This window comes from Vanessa atalanta, chromosome 18 (genome assembly GCF_905147765.1).
Source record: "Vanessa atalanta chromosome 18, ilVanAtal1.2, whole genome shotgun sequence".
In the NCBI taxonomy this organism is placed as follows: Eukaryota; Metazoa; Arthropoda; class Insecta; order Lepidoptera; family Nymphalidae; genus Vanessa; species Vanessa atalanta.
Genome location: NC_061888.1, coordinates 2,140,598 through 2,157,143, shown reverse-complemented (window position 1 = coordinate 2,157,143; position 16,546 = coordinate 2,140,598). Strand labels below are relative to the sequence as shown.

The 16,546-nt window shown below is 31.9% G+C and overlaps 1 pseudogene; it reads right to left on the bottom strand.

Annotated features, from left to right (window-relative positions):
* Positions 1–1,706: 1,706 nt before the first annotated feature.
* LOC125071103 lies at positions 1,707–16,041 on the bottom strand (annotated as a pseudogene).
* Between the last annotated feature and the right edge of the window lie 505 nt (positions 16,042–16,546).

Here is a 16,546-nt window from a genome sequence, read left to right as displayed (position 1 = left end):
TGGTTACTTCTTTTTGATTTTGTTCTTCTTATTTAATTATTTGTGGTCTTTTTTAATTGATTTGTATTTTTTTAAATCTCTTTTTGTAATTGTCTATGAGAATGTTTCTCCTGAAATTCGTTATACATAGTTAGTTTTAATTTAATGTAAAGCGTGTTTTGAATGTATTTTATGTACAATAGTTGGGGTTCTAAATAAATAATAAAAAAAAGGCATGTCTTTTGGTTGTTCATCACTAGCGACCCTTATTTACTAATATACCTCTAAGTTGTTTAGAATTATGTTTAGAAGTAGCTTTAACGACATTACACAATATGGCAGATTAAAATACTATTGGAATACCTTTTTAAGGAAACAACTTTATATCACAATAACTTAGAAAGAACATAATTAATAACTTAACCTGTGAATACTATAAATTAATAATTATTTATTTGTTTGGGAAAACAACGAAAAAAACAAAACATTTTAGGGAAAAAAGAATATAAGACAAATCATAAATCAATTAAGCTTCCACATAAAAAAGAATCAAATATCGACTTATTAAGACATTTAAGATTGAATTACTACTAATTTTGAATTCACTAATTTTTGAATATCATATATAATAATATATTATAACTCTTTACAATGTATGCTATATTAGCAGCCCGTAAATGTCCCACTGCTGGGATAAAGGCCTCCTCTCCCTTTGAGGAGTAGGTTTGGAGCATATTCCACCACGCTGCTCCAATGCGGGTTGGCGGAATACACATGTGGCAGAATTTCGTTGAAATTAGACACATGCAGGTTTCCTCTTGATGTTTTCCTTCACCGCCGAGCACGAGATGAATTATAAACACAAATTAAGCACATGAAATTTCAGTGGTGCCTGCCTGGGTTTGAACCCGAAATCATCGGTTAAGATGCACGCGTTCTAACCACTGGGCCATCTCGGCTCTGGGTAAGCTATAATTAATATTAATATTATTATACCGTAATTTCAGTGGAATCCTCCTCAAATTAGCTTCTGTAATTGATTTGAAGTATATCATACTTTAAATAACTTCCTGCTTAACTCGTCTAATTAAAATACAAACTTGGAGTGCTAGGCTATTTTGAAGGGTTTATGCTTTTGCGGTTCATTCATCAGATATTCTACCGCTAAACAGTAATACTTAGTATTGTTACATTCTGGTTTGAAAAGTAAGTGTATCTATGGTCACAAAGGTTGAAATATCTCAGTTCCTAAGGTTGGTACCGCTGGTTATCTAATAACTTGTACGGCGCTGATGTATATGGAGAGTGCCAATAGCCCAACGGCCCGTCCGTCTACCGAAGCCATGATAAAAAATATGTTATCCTGGTGGTGGTCAGAGTCGCATATTACTTATTGGCATTTCACGTTTGTGCCCCGCAGTGAGTTTCGAATTTGATAATAAAATTCTATGCTATATTTCTTACTTTATTTCGATTTATATATTTATAAAAATATATATGTATTAACAACGTAATTATAATATATTGTAGTGTGAGACGTTCACCCACATTCATATTCTCCACTACAGTCAAACCTTAACCTCAAGACGGAGTACGTCTTTGCTCAGCAACGGAATATTAACAGGCTCTTACATTTTACACTTTCGTTGCTTAATTTTCAATCAATTACGGACATCAAATTATTTATGAAAAAAATCAAAGATGGCTAATCGAATAAAAACCAAACTTCAATCAAAACGGACTATAATAAACAACAAAATATTCCAAATAACAACAAAACCGTCAAGAATATTTGTCATCTCCCCTTTCCCCTTTAACTTATCGACATAACTCAACTTCTGCTCAGGAGAGAGTAGGGTGACCAGACCGTCCATAGTCTCCATACAAGTTGGTATAATTTCATTTGTTGGTAAAGCAAAGCCGTGTTTTCCATCATCACGCAATTCAAATGTCAAGACATATCTGAAATGTTTTTTGTTTTAATTGCAAATGGGTCAGTCAACCTGAATTTTCACTTGGTGGTAGGGCTTTGTGTGAGCCCGTCTGGGTAAGTCAGTAAGTAGTCAGTAAGTAACACCCACTCATCATATATTCAATCGCCAAGCAGTTATATTTAGTATTTTTGTGTTCAGGTTTGAAGGATGAGTGAGCCAATAACTACAGACTACAAGGGAGTACAAGGGACATAACATCTGAGTTTCCAAGGTCATTGGGGCATTGATGATGTAAGGAATACTTAAAATTTCTTGCAGCGCAATGTCTATACTCATTCATCTGTACGCCTGCCTATGCTATTAACTTAACACTAATACCATAGGAATCATAAAGACCAATTAGTAATGTCAATTCACCACAAATCTGGAAAAAAGGTTCAAGAACTTATCGTAGATGGGGGGCACAGTCAACTGTAACAAGCTATTTCATCCAAAACCGAGATATAAAACAAAACAAATTGTCTCATTCGTTCTTATTAACTTCCTGACTAGTCACATGCGAACAGTCAATCTTATCAGCTGTGTCATTAGAAGAATGTCTTTGCCAATAGTTCACCGTAACTAATGTTTCAATAAAAAATGTATTGTATGCAACTTACGGGACTTGAAAAGATTTTTTCACCCAACACCCGCTTACGCCTGAAGTTATGTAGCCTGTAATTTATACTCACGGTTACCAATCAGCACTATAAATATACTATAACGTCCTCCTCGTAGGAAGCCAGTTGTGAAGCTGGTCTAATTTGAAAAATTATTCAGATGAGACTTCGTCTAAGTTTAACAAACTATATCAGCCAAACGTATACTCAGAACTCCTCATATATTATATATATTTTTGGTAAACCAGGACAATTTTGACAATCAACTGTACTAGCCAAGAGTAAAGCACGTTTGTTGAAAGGGATTTGTTAGAAAAACCCACTCATCATAAATTCTGCTGCCAAACTACAATATCCATTTTTAATATTGTTGTGTTATATAGTATTATATAGTTTGAAAGGTCAGTAAACCATTATAACTGGGAAAAGGGATAACATCTTAGTTCCCAAGGTTGATGGCCCATTGGTAATATGAGGAATTATTTATATTTCTTTCAGTACTAATATCTGTGAGCAATGGTGCTCTTTACTATCAGATGGCCTATTTACGAGTCCGTCTACCTAAATGTTATAAATAAAATAAAAAAACTGTTGCATTTTTTTAGTATACTTTCTTGCCATAAATAAATAAATTCTTTACCAACTGTGTCATAGGCTGTACCAACGGAATAATGCGTCCCGTATCTTTTTGATATAGCATTAGCAGCGAAGAGTCCCATATCTCTCTGTGAAATAGATAAAGTTTGCTTTTGTAAAGTAATAAATATAAATTCAAAAGAGAGCATATAATATTACAGTTGATATAGCCTTGTGAAACGTCAGTCTGAATCAGTCTAACTGCATACTGGGTGATCAAAGTTACTAAGTTTTCAAGGGCTTAACTTGTGCTTATAATAATAAAATTAGTCTCTTGATTGACGTTGAAAGAAAACAACGTAAGGAATAATATTTTAGTCGAATGAAATTGAACCACATCCATTCGCTTTTAAACTTCGTAGAGTATGGTATAAACGAAAAACGCCCAAAGGACGCAAAGGACGCAATTCGATACAAATAGAAAAACTTGAGGTGCAGGACTAACAAGATAACCTACTTTTCTAGGGCGGTTTTGTAAACCCTACTAACTTTCAATTTTCGGGCTATGGCTGGTAATTTCGCGACAGATTTTTTATTGGTATTTGAATCCAGAACCTCAAGATCTGCAGCCTGATTAACTAGCTACGAGAACCACTTACAAACGTTGCAGTCAAGGTAATATTACAAGTGTACGCACTGTAATTGCCTCTGAATTTGTCAGTATTCATAGTCGTTTCTGTTTCATTACTTGTTGTTTATTCTCTAATAAACGGGAGAAACTTATAGGAATAATATGTTTGTGTTCTTACTAACATGTCATGTAGATTTTAAATGTCATTATAAATGGACGGAACTTTACGAGTTCCATTTTTAAAATTCATTTATGTTTTTTGATGGATATATGAAATTAATGTGCACGTAATTGTGTGGACTTGTAAATGTACACATATTTATATTACGTACATACATATAGTCAGCTACCTCGTTGGTCTTACATTTAGGTTGGATTATGCGCTTATATATAATGAGGTTTAGGATACAATTCCCGGATTGAAAATTATATTTTTTTGTCAATTTAGATAAATCTACAATCTAACTTAATACTTACAACTTCGTCAAAGTTATCATGATGTTTCGTTGAGAAGGCGTAAGGTATAATCATGTACTGACCATACGAATGAAACGCCAGATAATATTGAAGATTTTTACTGTTTTCTCTTACGAAATTACCCATAGCGACACTCTCAGCCTCAGAGAACGCTGTCGGTCCACAGTATATTTCGCTATTCTTGGCGTGGCTCACACCTACAGCTGTCAACAAGAAATATAAACTTAGGTAAAAGTCTACCCATGTTCGACTAGTAAAACAAGGTTTTGTGCAGGCCTATTGATTGTTACCACCGACTGGTGACCAACGGATGAGATGGTACAGCTTAAAGAGTTATTAAATCACTTAAATTACAGAAACAAAAAGCATATCCTTTTTCAATTATGTTGTTCGTCATTGACAGTGAAATAAGTTTTATATTTCTTGGAGAGCCGATGTTTATAGGACATAACTAATCACTATGTGATGTCCCCAATTTGTACATGTACTTCTTTATACATGGACGTACACCACTACCAGACTGTTAGTGGTCAACACTGTCCATTGACATTGGTGCTGCAAGAAATATCAACCAATCCTTACATCACCAATGCACCACCAACTCAGACGGGGTTTCAAAGTCCTACCACACCTACAGTAATATTATATAAGAGGTTTTAATATAGAAGACAAAACGAGCGGAAAGTTAGTTGCATGTTGTGAATTTTTATTTATTAGGTGTTCGTCACACTTTTCTGAATCCCTGATGTCGTGCAATGTATTGTTTTCATCGCTTGAATAGTTCACTTGATAACATAACAAGCAACCAAATTAATTATTTTTTATAGATCGTCTTCATTTCGAACCCAATAGCTTTACCTTTCCCCGTCTATTGTAAGCGTGGTACAAAATACATGCTTGTGTCGAATTACTTGAATATTCTGAGTGTATTTCATTTGATTATTATGTCCTTTGTAAATATAACAAGTCAGTGATTGTCCTTAATTTTAATAAAACAGTTTGAGTTTCCGATTCCCTGAAGGCTTTTGTGCGTGGGCATAGTTACCTTTCTGACGAGATTGCCAGATTCAACAACAGTTAAGATTAAATCAATAGTCCATAGCCTATTTTTAATAACAACTTTTGCCGAGTTTATAATAAATGCCCACGGGGTCAGAATCGAACCTTGAGGTAGTTTACGCTGGTGAAGTTAAAGTCTCAGTCGATTAATTAAGTTATTAAAGCTAACCTTCCTCCTTTTTTGTACCTATACCTGGTAATCCGTCTAATGTACCATTTTTTTAGGTATTACTCAGCAACTTTCTACCTATAATCCATATTTAGTTCCTAATTATATATCTTTTTGCAGTTTTTAAAATAGAATATCACCATACTCATATTATAAATATCGAAATACGTTAGTTTATAAATGTTAGTATCACCCTCACCTTAACGGCTTCTCAGATTTTAAGAAAATATGTCAACAAGATCTTATAAGAGGAGCTTAGTAGCGGTTATGTGTTTAAGAAAGTCTTATTCCAAATAAGTCTATGCAGAAACTTACTTCCAAATGCGATACCAAAATTTCTATTAATGTCAACATCGTTTGCGTTCTTGCGATGCATGCGATCCTGTAAAAGAAAACTTCATGTATTGCCTAAAAATAAAATTAACAAATTGTTTTTATGTACCAGTCTTAAGCAAACTCACAATTTTTTTGGATGAGAAGTAAATCAAATAAAAAATTGGTATGAAAAACTAGTGTCCAAATTTATTATATAAATTTATATACGTTCAAAACAGTTGTACAGAACAGTAGAAAACACTATGGTATATTTGAACGCTTATGAGATATTTGCAAAAAAATGGTCTTTTTTTTAATGTGTTGTCTAATACTCGCTCTCCCCTAGACGACATTCTATAATATATTTAATAGACAATTCGTGCATATTCCAATTGAAAAATCTTCAATTTAGATATTTTAATGAAGCAACATTATTTTCGACAGTATTTTTCTTGGACTAAATGATTTGTTTCTCTACTACTGATTATATTAGACTCAATGATTAAGCGACTGATTTCAGAAGACCTTTAATTAAAGCGCCTCGTTCTTTAACAAATTTATCGTTCCATGACTTCATTAACACAGGATTATATACAACTGGTACATTATATCAATTCATATATACAAGGTTCATGTAAGCTTTACTTGTGTATAATAACTAAATTCCATATTATGAAAGCGAATCTAAGAAGTCGTTTTAATATTAGTGCTAATTGATAAATGAGTTGGTAGGTGGATTATACATTAGACGCTTGCTTAGATACTAGTCTTGTTATCGAGTTTGACGTCATTGGTTTATTTTGAGGTGTACTATACAAATTATAAATGAATATTTTTTTGTTACAATGATATTGCGGCCAAACTATCTTTACAATATTACGCATTTTTCTATTTAAAGCAAATATATATATATATATATTAATGGGTATTTATTATATTGATTCCAATAATCTTCGTCGGTTATTTTTTGTCAATGAGATTCTAGTATAAATATAGTAAAAAATAATATTCCTAGGGCGGTAGAAATTTTTCTTCATACATGAGTTCTTTTTCTTTGATACAACCCAAAATTTCAATAATGCTACCTCAAAACATATATATCATCAAAGGCAATACAAGGGAACTAACTTTATCAATGTAAGTTTCCAAGTTGGCCAGCGTATTAATTTTTATTTCTTAAAGCTTCTCACTTTTACGCGTGGTCGTTATATTACCAGCTCGTGGCTCATTTTGCAGTCAGCATTCTAATTATATTTTTTATAACAATTACACGAATAAAATCATTATTGGTGGTTTTTTTTTATGTTATAGGCGGCTAACGAGCAGGAGGCTCACCTGATGGAAAGTGATTACCACTGTCCATGGACATCTGCAACACCAGGGTGGTTGCAGGTCCGTTGCCGGCCTTTTAGGAAGGATTATGTTCTTTTTTTGAAGGTTCCCAAGTCGTATCGGTTCGGAAAAACCGCCGGCGAAAGCTGGTTCCACAGAGTAGTGCGAGGCAGAAAACAAGATGACCTTACATAAGATACCGTACCTTAAGATGTGTGTATTCATATCCATCAGGGTTTAGCACCGGGACAAAGTACCATTCGTATGTTTTAGCTATTTTTGTCAAAGCCATATCATTAGACTCTCGAGCTGTTACGATCTGATGCAGGAAATACGTGACGAAAGCTATAGAAATCCACTCTCTGGCATGGATACCGCCTTCTACGATTACTTTCGGCCTGTAATTTAATAAGGGGTTAAATGTAAGAAGAACTAGAATGAATGATACAATTCAATTATTGTTACATTTATTTCTTCTAAGACCTTCCCGTGAGTACATAGGTGTCTATATATTTATGTACTCAGTATGTAATCTATATTATATCTATCTATATATCCCTAAGAATGACACGAATCAGTCGTCCAAAAAGTGCTGGTTAATAATATACATGTATTACATTGAGAATTTATTGACAGAAACTCCCATAGGATTTTACCTAAAACAAGAATTTTAACCTAGAACTTTCTAGATTTGCAGCCTTATGCACCTGCTAGGCCAAAGGGGTGGTTATTTTCATATTTTTATTTAGATAGCCTGATTAATTACGTTGATTTACATATTGATATCACGAAAGCTAAACCTTTAAAAATTGAATACCAAAGCCAAGTTATACTAAAAAAATTATTACTTTTCAGAATTAACGGCCGCAAAACTGTTATCTTATTCCCGAAAAAATTAAGATAATTATCGTTAACAGTTTTAGTGATTATTATTATAAACTATCTACATTTATAGTTTTGCTTAAAATTTCAACATGTACATAAAATTTCAAGTTGAACTATAAACTTTGACTCGAAACAACCTTTAATGAAATAAAGTTAAAATAGTACCCTGGAGTACTCCCCATAATAAAACAAAGCATTTGTTTGACGATTACCCCTGAAAAACAGACAAACAGACATACAGACAAAAATAAAAATAATGGTTTGCATAGACTTATGCATTTTGGAAACACAGACAGACGCTTAAATTTTATTTATTTCTATGGATAAAACTTGAAACAAATGCCTTACTTGTTCTTCTTTTTATCCAGCACAACCCGAGCTGCCAGAATATCGCGTTTCTCGATCGTTTTTCCTATATTCATCAATTGCATTGACTTTGGATGTAGTTTATTTAGATCCTGCAGCCAATTGTAAATGTCGTCCAGTCGGAAATAGCTGGACCAGTCGAAAGATTCCATGTTACGTCTTATGTACGTTTTTACCGTTTGCAAATCGAATGCACTGAAACATAAATGGATAATTACTTTATTTATATAAATACGGCTGATAAATAATTATAGCTGCGATTTCAGTGGTGATTCTATTCATAGCTTATAATTAATTCAATACTTACTGAAGGTTTACGATTTAAAGTGCTTTTATGAGAATGCTTGAATATATAATACTGGTGATACCTATTTCATAGCAAGTTTTTTTTGTAAATCTCGATAAGAAGTGTTACTTTCAGTACAAAAACAATTTTTGATCGATATTTTATGTGGTCTCTTACTTAAACATTGCCTAAATATTATTTATCTTTGCAGGAGATACCATTTCCAGACAGATGACTCATTTTCTATTAAGAAGATATTTTGCATCTTATCCTACCACACTGCAGCGATGACAATTCAAGACGGTTACACAAATGTCTTCCTTGTGATGCTTTTCCTTGACCATTAAACTAGAGATTATTTATAAACACATGCACTCCTAAGCTCAGTGGTGCACGGATTTAATAACTTGATGCAATTTTCGGTTCAGACCACGCATCTGATCCAAAAAACAGTATATTTTGGAAGGAAGATAATCGAAAAATGAAGATTTACCAATTCGACAATATTGGTCCAGCATTATTTAGATACCTATTTGGTCTGCAAAAAAAATATTCTAGCGAAAAAATAAATCCAGTGTATTGCTAACCGCAGAATTATAAAAGGCTGAAAGAAAACCTTTTAAAACTAGCTGTTATTTTAAACAACTCCAAAAGTATTGGTTTTTCCGATTACATAATCTCAAATTATCGCTTATTTCAGTACTACCGATTCCAAGTGATTTCTTCCCTGATTTGAAATTAATTAAAATCGTTATTCAATTTGCCTCTTAAATGCAACTTGAGAGAATTTATATGAATCTGAAGCTACTGCGGGTTTGATAATCGAATTCCATCAAGAACCGGCAAGAATTTCAACAATTATACAAAGTTACCTCTGAATATCTTCTATGAGGGTTGTCAGATAAATTCCTTTGATTGCAGCTTCTTTGACGAATTGTTTCTTCTTTTCTGGCGGCATCAGGAATTCGACAGGTCTATACACGAGACCTGGAAGTCTCCAATAATCAACATCGTAAATTTTACTTATATTATTGAAGAAATCTAAATCATTTTCCGTCACTGGTATTCCTCTGAATAATGTATGGTTATAATATTTCTTTGGAGTGCACAGGCCGATGCATATTATTAAAATATATATTATTAATAATTTCATCGTGATTTTAATATGACAGTAAGATTTTGGATTAATATTTTAAACCGTCGAGATTTCACATCTTGTATCAAGTAAATGTCAAAATGACGTTTCCTTGTAATAAATATTTAATCGGTAGCTAAAAACTTTGTACAAAAACCAAACAAATTAAAAATCAGTTACTCATTTTCTCTTTAGGTTTAATATTTAATATTAAAGGCATTAACACACTCGTTATAAGTGAAGGCGATATAACGCGTACTGAATATAAAGCTGTTTACATACTTGTGTAGTTACCGTTTTTTTTTGTCTAATTCGTTTTTAGTTACAATGTTAAGAGTAGCCTGGTTATCTCAATTCACTTATCATACTGAATTCGAGAAAAGAGTAAATTTTAAATAACGTTATACAATTTTGTATTTGTCTCTACATAGTATAAAACAAAGTCGCTTCTCGCCGTCTGTACGCTTAGATCTTTGAACTACGCAACGGATTTTAAAGTTTTCAATAAATAGAGTGATGGAGGAAGGTTTATATGTATAATAAATACGTTTAGTAGATTAAAACCAAAGAATTTCAACTTACATAGATGGAAAAAACAATATTTTTTAAGTTGTCTATGTGTGAACCCGGGACGGGTAGCTAGTAAAAAATACTTACACTTTGATAAAAAATTATCCAATTTTATAATCCCTCAGATTAATAATCTCTTATCAATAATAGACAATACTAAAACGGACTTTGAAATAAGTACCGTAGTACTATTTAGGATCGATGAGAAAAAAAATTTAAAAATAAATCAAATATTTAATAAAGTATAAAAAATAAAAACATCAAAACAAGTAATGGGACCGGTATCAAAATATAAGCCGAGCTAAAAATTTCTCTTCCAACATATCTGTGCCGGACCGTCATTAGTTCCACTAATCCTATGAGCATCTCCCTGCAAGTCGGCTGAATTTTCTCCTGTGGTAGTGCATAACCATACGTGCCATTGTCACGGAGGTAGAACGCTAATGAGTATCTGAGAAGTAGAATATATTATTAGTAAGAAATCAGTATCAAGAACTCCATTGATGTTTACTCGCACTCCATGACTATTTGAAAATCATCAGATACTAGAGCTGTACCCAGAATAATTTGAAAATCTATAATAACAAGAAAACAGTTTCAGGAACTCCATTTATGACCATAACTGAGAACCGGTTTACTATTTGAAAATCGTCAGATACCTGAAGAACCAAGCATAAATTTGATGTTTATGTACTATATGTGTTTTGTTAGATACAAGTTTTTATTTATAATAAATCTGATGTAATGCCTCTGTCATAAATTTCCTAATATGCTCTGAAACTGACTAGTCTTATTTGACTACATGCACAAGGGACCATTCCATTCAGTTAAAATTTCATACAACACCAATATTTATAGTCAGTGGTACCACTTACCATCAGGTGGACCACTTGACAGTTCGCCTACCGATGCCACGAAAAAATGATTACTTTAAAAATTTGTTGTTAATAAATCACTTATTGGTGTAAATTTTATTTTCCTTTGTAATAGACAGCTACGCTCGATATTATCAAAATTGTGAATTCAGATACAAACTCGCTATCAGAACGTAAGATGAGACGGTAATTGAGTTTTTTATCTACATCAACATCACAGTTACATTATTTACAGAGGCTGTTCCAAGCACTTTCGCGTATAAAATCTACGAGCATTTTGTAAGCATTAAATATAGAGCCAACTTTGGTTCGAAGTTTAAATTTTTACGAGAACTTCTCTTCAGAATGCATTTACTACTTTATAGAATTTTTGTATTTCACCAAATCAAAATATCACACATAATAAAAAAAAGATCAATAATGTTTGATAATTTTCACACCACTCATATAATTATTTTCTTTTCAATAATTGTTATTATTATATTAATAGATAATTTAATTGATAAACTAGTTCAGAATAGTTACATGGGTGAAAATAAAACTAACATTGGAAATAAAAACGATAAAGATTGCGGTACATCTAAACTGCACGGCAGACGTGTATAGTTATATGAATATCGAGTTACGTGTGTTAAAACTTGAGAGGATCGCAATTTGTGCTGTAGACTGAGTTTTGAACAGGAAATACTTTACTTCAGAAGGCGAGTCTATACATCGAACCATCAGTAATAACTTTGTAACCATCGAATATTATAATATGCATATGCCTAAAATTAAAACCACAAAGCTTGAGACAATAATGTAATGTTGACAATAAATCTTTATTTGAAAGTTTGCAATTTGACTAAACTGATCTTCACTGTAGTTAAACATAATATTATTGAGTGTATTAATGAAAATTAATATTATTCAAGAGGTAACAAGAATTCAAAAAATAGCTGTCAAAATTATCGGAATAACACAGTACATTAAGATTATTTAGTACTCACAAAGCAGCTTGAATCGGCAATTTACTTAAAGCTGATTTATCTTGACTTTAAATGATTTTTGATTTATTTACTAACCTAGACCATTCTTCCATCTTTGGGAATTATTATAGGGAGTAGGTTTCGTTGTAATGATATTTTTTTTAATATTGGACAACATCACATACATTACTCTGATCCCAATGTAAGTAACGACTGTACCATTTAATTATAATTTCTTCTGCTTTAAAATACATATTGACTTACTTGACTTTATACGTTTTCTTCACCCACGATATGCTGTCGCCAGATATTCTGCATCCTATAAGAAATATTACCATTTCATTAGAATTTTCTATACGAACTCATAAGCTATTCACTTCATACACACACTTACCGTACGTGTCGTAAATAGTTCCAACTCCGTATTTGACGCCATTCAATTTATACATTTTCAATATAGCTTGTTTCCCATAATTTTCCTGTAAACGGGATTTGAAATTCAAAACTCGCATGAATATTCCATTGGAGCGCGTCTACGGTTTGCATAAGCATCTCAATTGTGATACAATTCGATTTATTTCCTTAACTTGGACTCTTTGTTCGAACGGAAATTAATAATTCTTATTTTAAATATTTTCATGCCTCAATATATTTTATATACCATGACATAATTAGGAATAAATTACAGATACAAATTTATTTACTAAATTTAAAGTCTCAACGAAAAGGCGTTGAGACTTTAAATGATAAGATTTTAAGGCTCTCGTTGTTTTAAGGTAACTGAGAAACAACTATTTCTTGAGATGCAAACTGTGACAATATAATGTCATAATTAGATTTCTTAAATATGGCTTAGCATTTATCAATTACCAAAGATATTAATATTTCTTATTCAATGGTTATCACTGATGGTGTTACGAGTGATTTGATTTTCAGTGTTCACCTTCATCAAATGAACCATTTGTTCGTCTCCGATTTTAACTTATAGTTATGTCATATTGATTATATTTAAAACTTAAATAAAATTAAAAACACATTTATAAACTCAGACTCATTTCAGTCAATATTTAATTTTCCTCCAGATTATCTTTTTACTACTTTCGAGCAAAAATATCAATTAATATTGGCTTCAGTAACAAGCCCGATTGAATCCATGTCCATTTATAGTCAAAAGTAGTTTGGTTTGGAAAGGAGTTGTAGAATGTACAACACAGAGTTGATTCGTTTATATTTCCATCTACGATATTGTTTTCGTATCAAGAACAACGACAGGCACTAAATTATTATTGTATCTACAAGTATCATACGTCCCCTATTTGCTTAATGGCTTTGAAAGGCTTAAGGGAAGCCGAATAGCAAAGATGCATTACTACGATATGCATGGCTACGTCAACTATCATGAATAACATCCGTAAATTATGGCCTGCGGAATTTAACCGCAAGGCTAAATTACAGAGAAGACGTGGGCGGGAGCGGATGGTATTATTTCGTGATGATCTTCAATAAAATTAAATTAACTGTCTATTTTATAAATCACATAGAAAACGATCTCATATATTTGATATATTTCATCAGACTCTTAATTTTTTTTATAATAAAACATTCAAATGAAGTGTTCTCGGTAATTATTTAATTCAAAGAAAGATCAAGTCTATAGTATGAGACCTTTTTACAGAATTCTAATGATCGTTTCATAGTTTTATTCAAATTCTCGCATGACGTATGTATTTAATCGCATTAGTATCCGCTATCTCTTATGCTCACGTGAAGCGTTCAAGACAAACATTGCTTGAAATAAATCTTTTGTATGAAGCAACAGCCTATTTATGTCTAGTGACTTTCCTATCTAATATTTGCTTAGCATGACCTACTAAGCTACTCTGTATTCAAATTACAGACAAAAAGATGTTTGCGAAATATTTTTATAAAAAATATTTTTTCATTATTCTTCAAAGCATTCGTCACAACGTTGGAATAAAATAAACGCGTTTTAACACTTACCCGTATTAATATAATCTCTTATTACTTTAAGTGACTTTGTTTCTCTGTGTGTTTGATATACTATGTTGTCATAAAGACAAGAGTTATGGGATTTATATACGACAAAAATATACTTGAAAACATTTTTCCTTTAAAATTACTGACTATAATGTTATCAGTAAGAATACAAACGCCAACTTCATCATTAGCAAATATCAATCACAATAATGACATCTTACCATTTCCGAAAAATTTTCAATATGTTTAACTCTATCAGAGTATGGAATAATTATTTTCTGTCCGTACGAGTGGAAAGCAAAATAATAGTTCAGATTCCCTTTATTATTGTCTATGAAGTAAGACAGAGCTCGGCTTTCAGGTTCAGAAAAAGGTTCCGGGCCACAGTAGTATTCATTGTTAGGATTGTTACTTCCTCCGTGATCTGTAAGAGAGAATAATTTCAATCAGTTCTTTGTTATAGAAAATCAAAGTATTGTTTAAAATACTACAATATTTTTAAAGATTGTTCGAAATCTTACTGCAAAAACTGTAGTCAAAGTTTCTATTTAAATCAACCCCGAACGACCCGTTGCCGAGGTCTCTTCTATTTTTGCGCCACAGACGATCCTGTAAACAATAATTTAGTTATACAATTGCGTAGAACATTAATTTGCTAATAAAATTACGGATTTAATTACATATAAGGATGTAAGCGTGTATATATCATATTAATATAAGAATATGTCTGTCCTTGCCCTGAGATTGTATGGAAGAGATCGTTTTAACGTCTAAAATTTCGTTTTTGTTTTTTTTTTCTATAACAGTTTTATCTTTGTCTGCTATTACGTCCATTATTAACATTTATTGTTTATTTGTTTTAAAAACTATGATGTCTTCATAAATTTTAATACTTCTTTCAGTACCAAAGTTTAAATTGTCAAATTTATCGTATTGTTATTATTCAGAAATAGTTCGATACTCACAACTGTCATACTATAATTATAACCGTCAGGATTTGCGACGGGTATCAGGAACCAGTGATACTTCCTTGCCACTTGTTTCAACCGCGAGTTCAGTGATTTATCGGCATTGATAAGTTTATACGCAAGATAAGTGACGAACTCAGTTGTTATCCATTCGTTACCATGGATTGCACCTTCAACTATAACCTTTGATTTTGCTTTTGGATTTCTGATTTCAATAGCTAATATCTCTCTGCCTTCAGCAGATTTTCCAACAGTTTTCAAAGCGATTTTTTCATAATATTTTGAAGTTATATCAGTCATCCATTGATATACCCCTTCCAAATTGTGATAAGAATCCCACGCAAATGTATCTATCTGCATACGTGTGTAGCCACGAATTTTTTGATGATCAAAAAATCTAGAAATCATTTAAATAATTATGTAATATAAAATTATATACCTGGCTTTGTCTGTACTTACATCAAGTAAAGGATGATTTCAATCAGAATTGATGAATTTATATGTACTTTTAGTTAATTTACATGGTATAAGTTTAGTGAAAATCCATAAAATGCAAAGAAGATTTGACAAGAAATTGGGTTGTCTTCAATGGCATTCGAAACTTTTTTTAATATTGCAAATATAAGTTATAAATAATCAACAATTGTGTTACTTACTTTTGTATGTCACTAGTCAATATCACTCCTTTCATTTGGAAATGTCTTAACCTCTCTTTAAACATATCCAGGTCATTTGGAGCGACCAGTATTTGAATATCATTGTACATTTTAAACGGCCTTGTCCAAAAAATCACATTTAAGTACTTCTGTTGTTCCAGATTTTTTAGAAAAACTAACTGATACCTTTCAACTGGGACAACATTGTATAACGTATAGTTCCTATAAGAAATGCTCTTGCAAAATTTAAAATTTATTAAAAATATTAAAACAAACATAAAAATATTTATTTTCATCGTATAAAAAATATTTTCTATTCCTCTAGATGTCTACATTTGACAAGTCCAACTGACATCGCTCTTGCCATTGAAATAGAATTGTTTTCGTTTTATTCACTAAAGTATTACGTACCTTGAAAAGAGCTTATACATTTACAAAAAATAAATCGTTTGAAATACTTTTAGTTTTCATTTAATTTGACTTATGACATACTAAATATGAAATAAAAAAGGGTGACTAACTCGAGACATAAATGAAAATGCATCAGCGACGCTTCTTTTGAAAATGTTAGATTTAAATGCGAATTTTAAATACATTTAAATCTCACACAAAACTTGCGTTATATTATTTAAGTTGTGTATTTATGTATTCTTGCATTATTTAATTCCCATAAATATGACAATGTAATTGGAAAGAGTATTTTTAGGA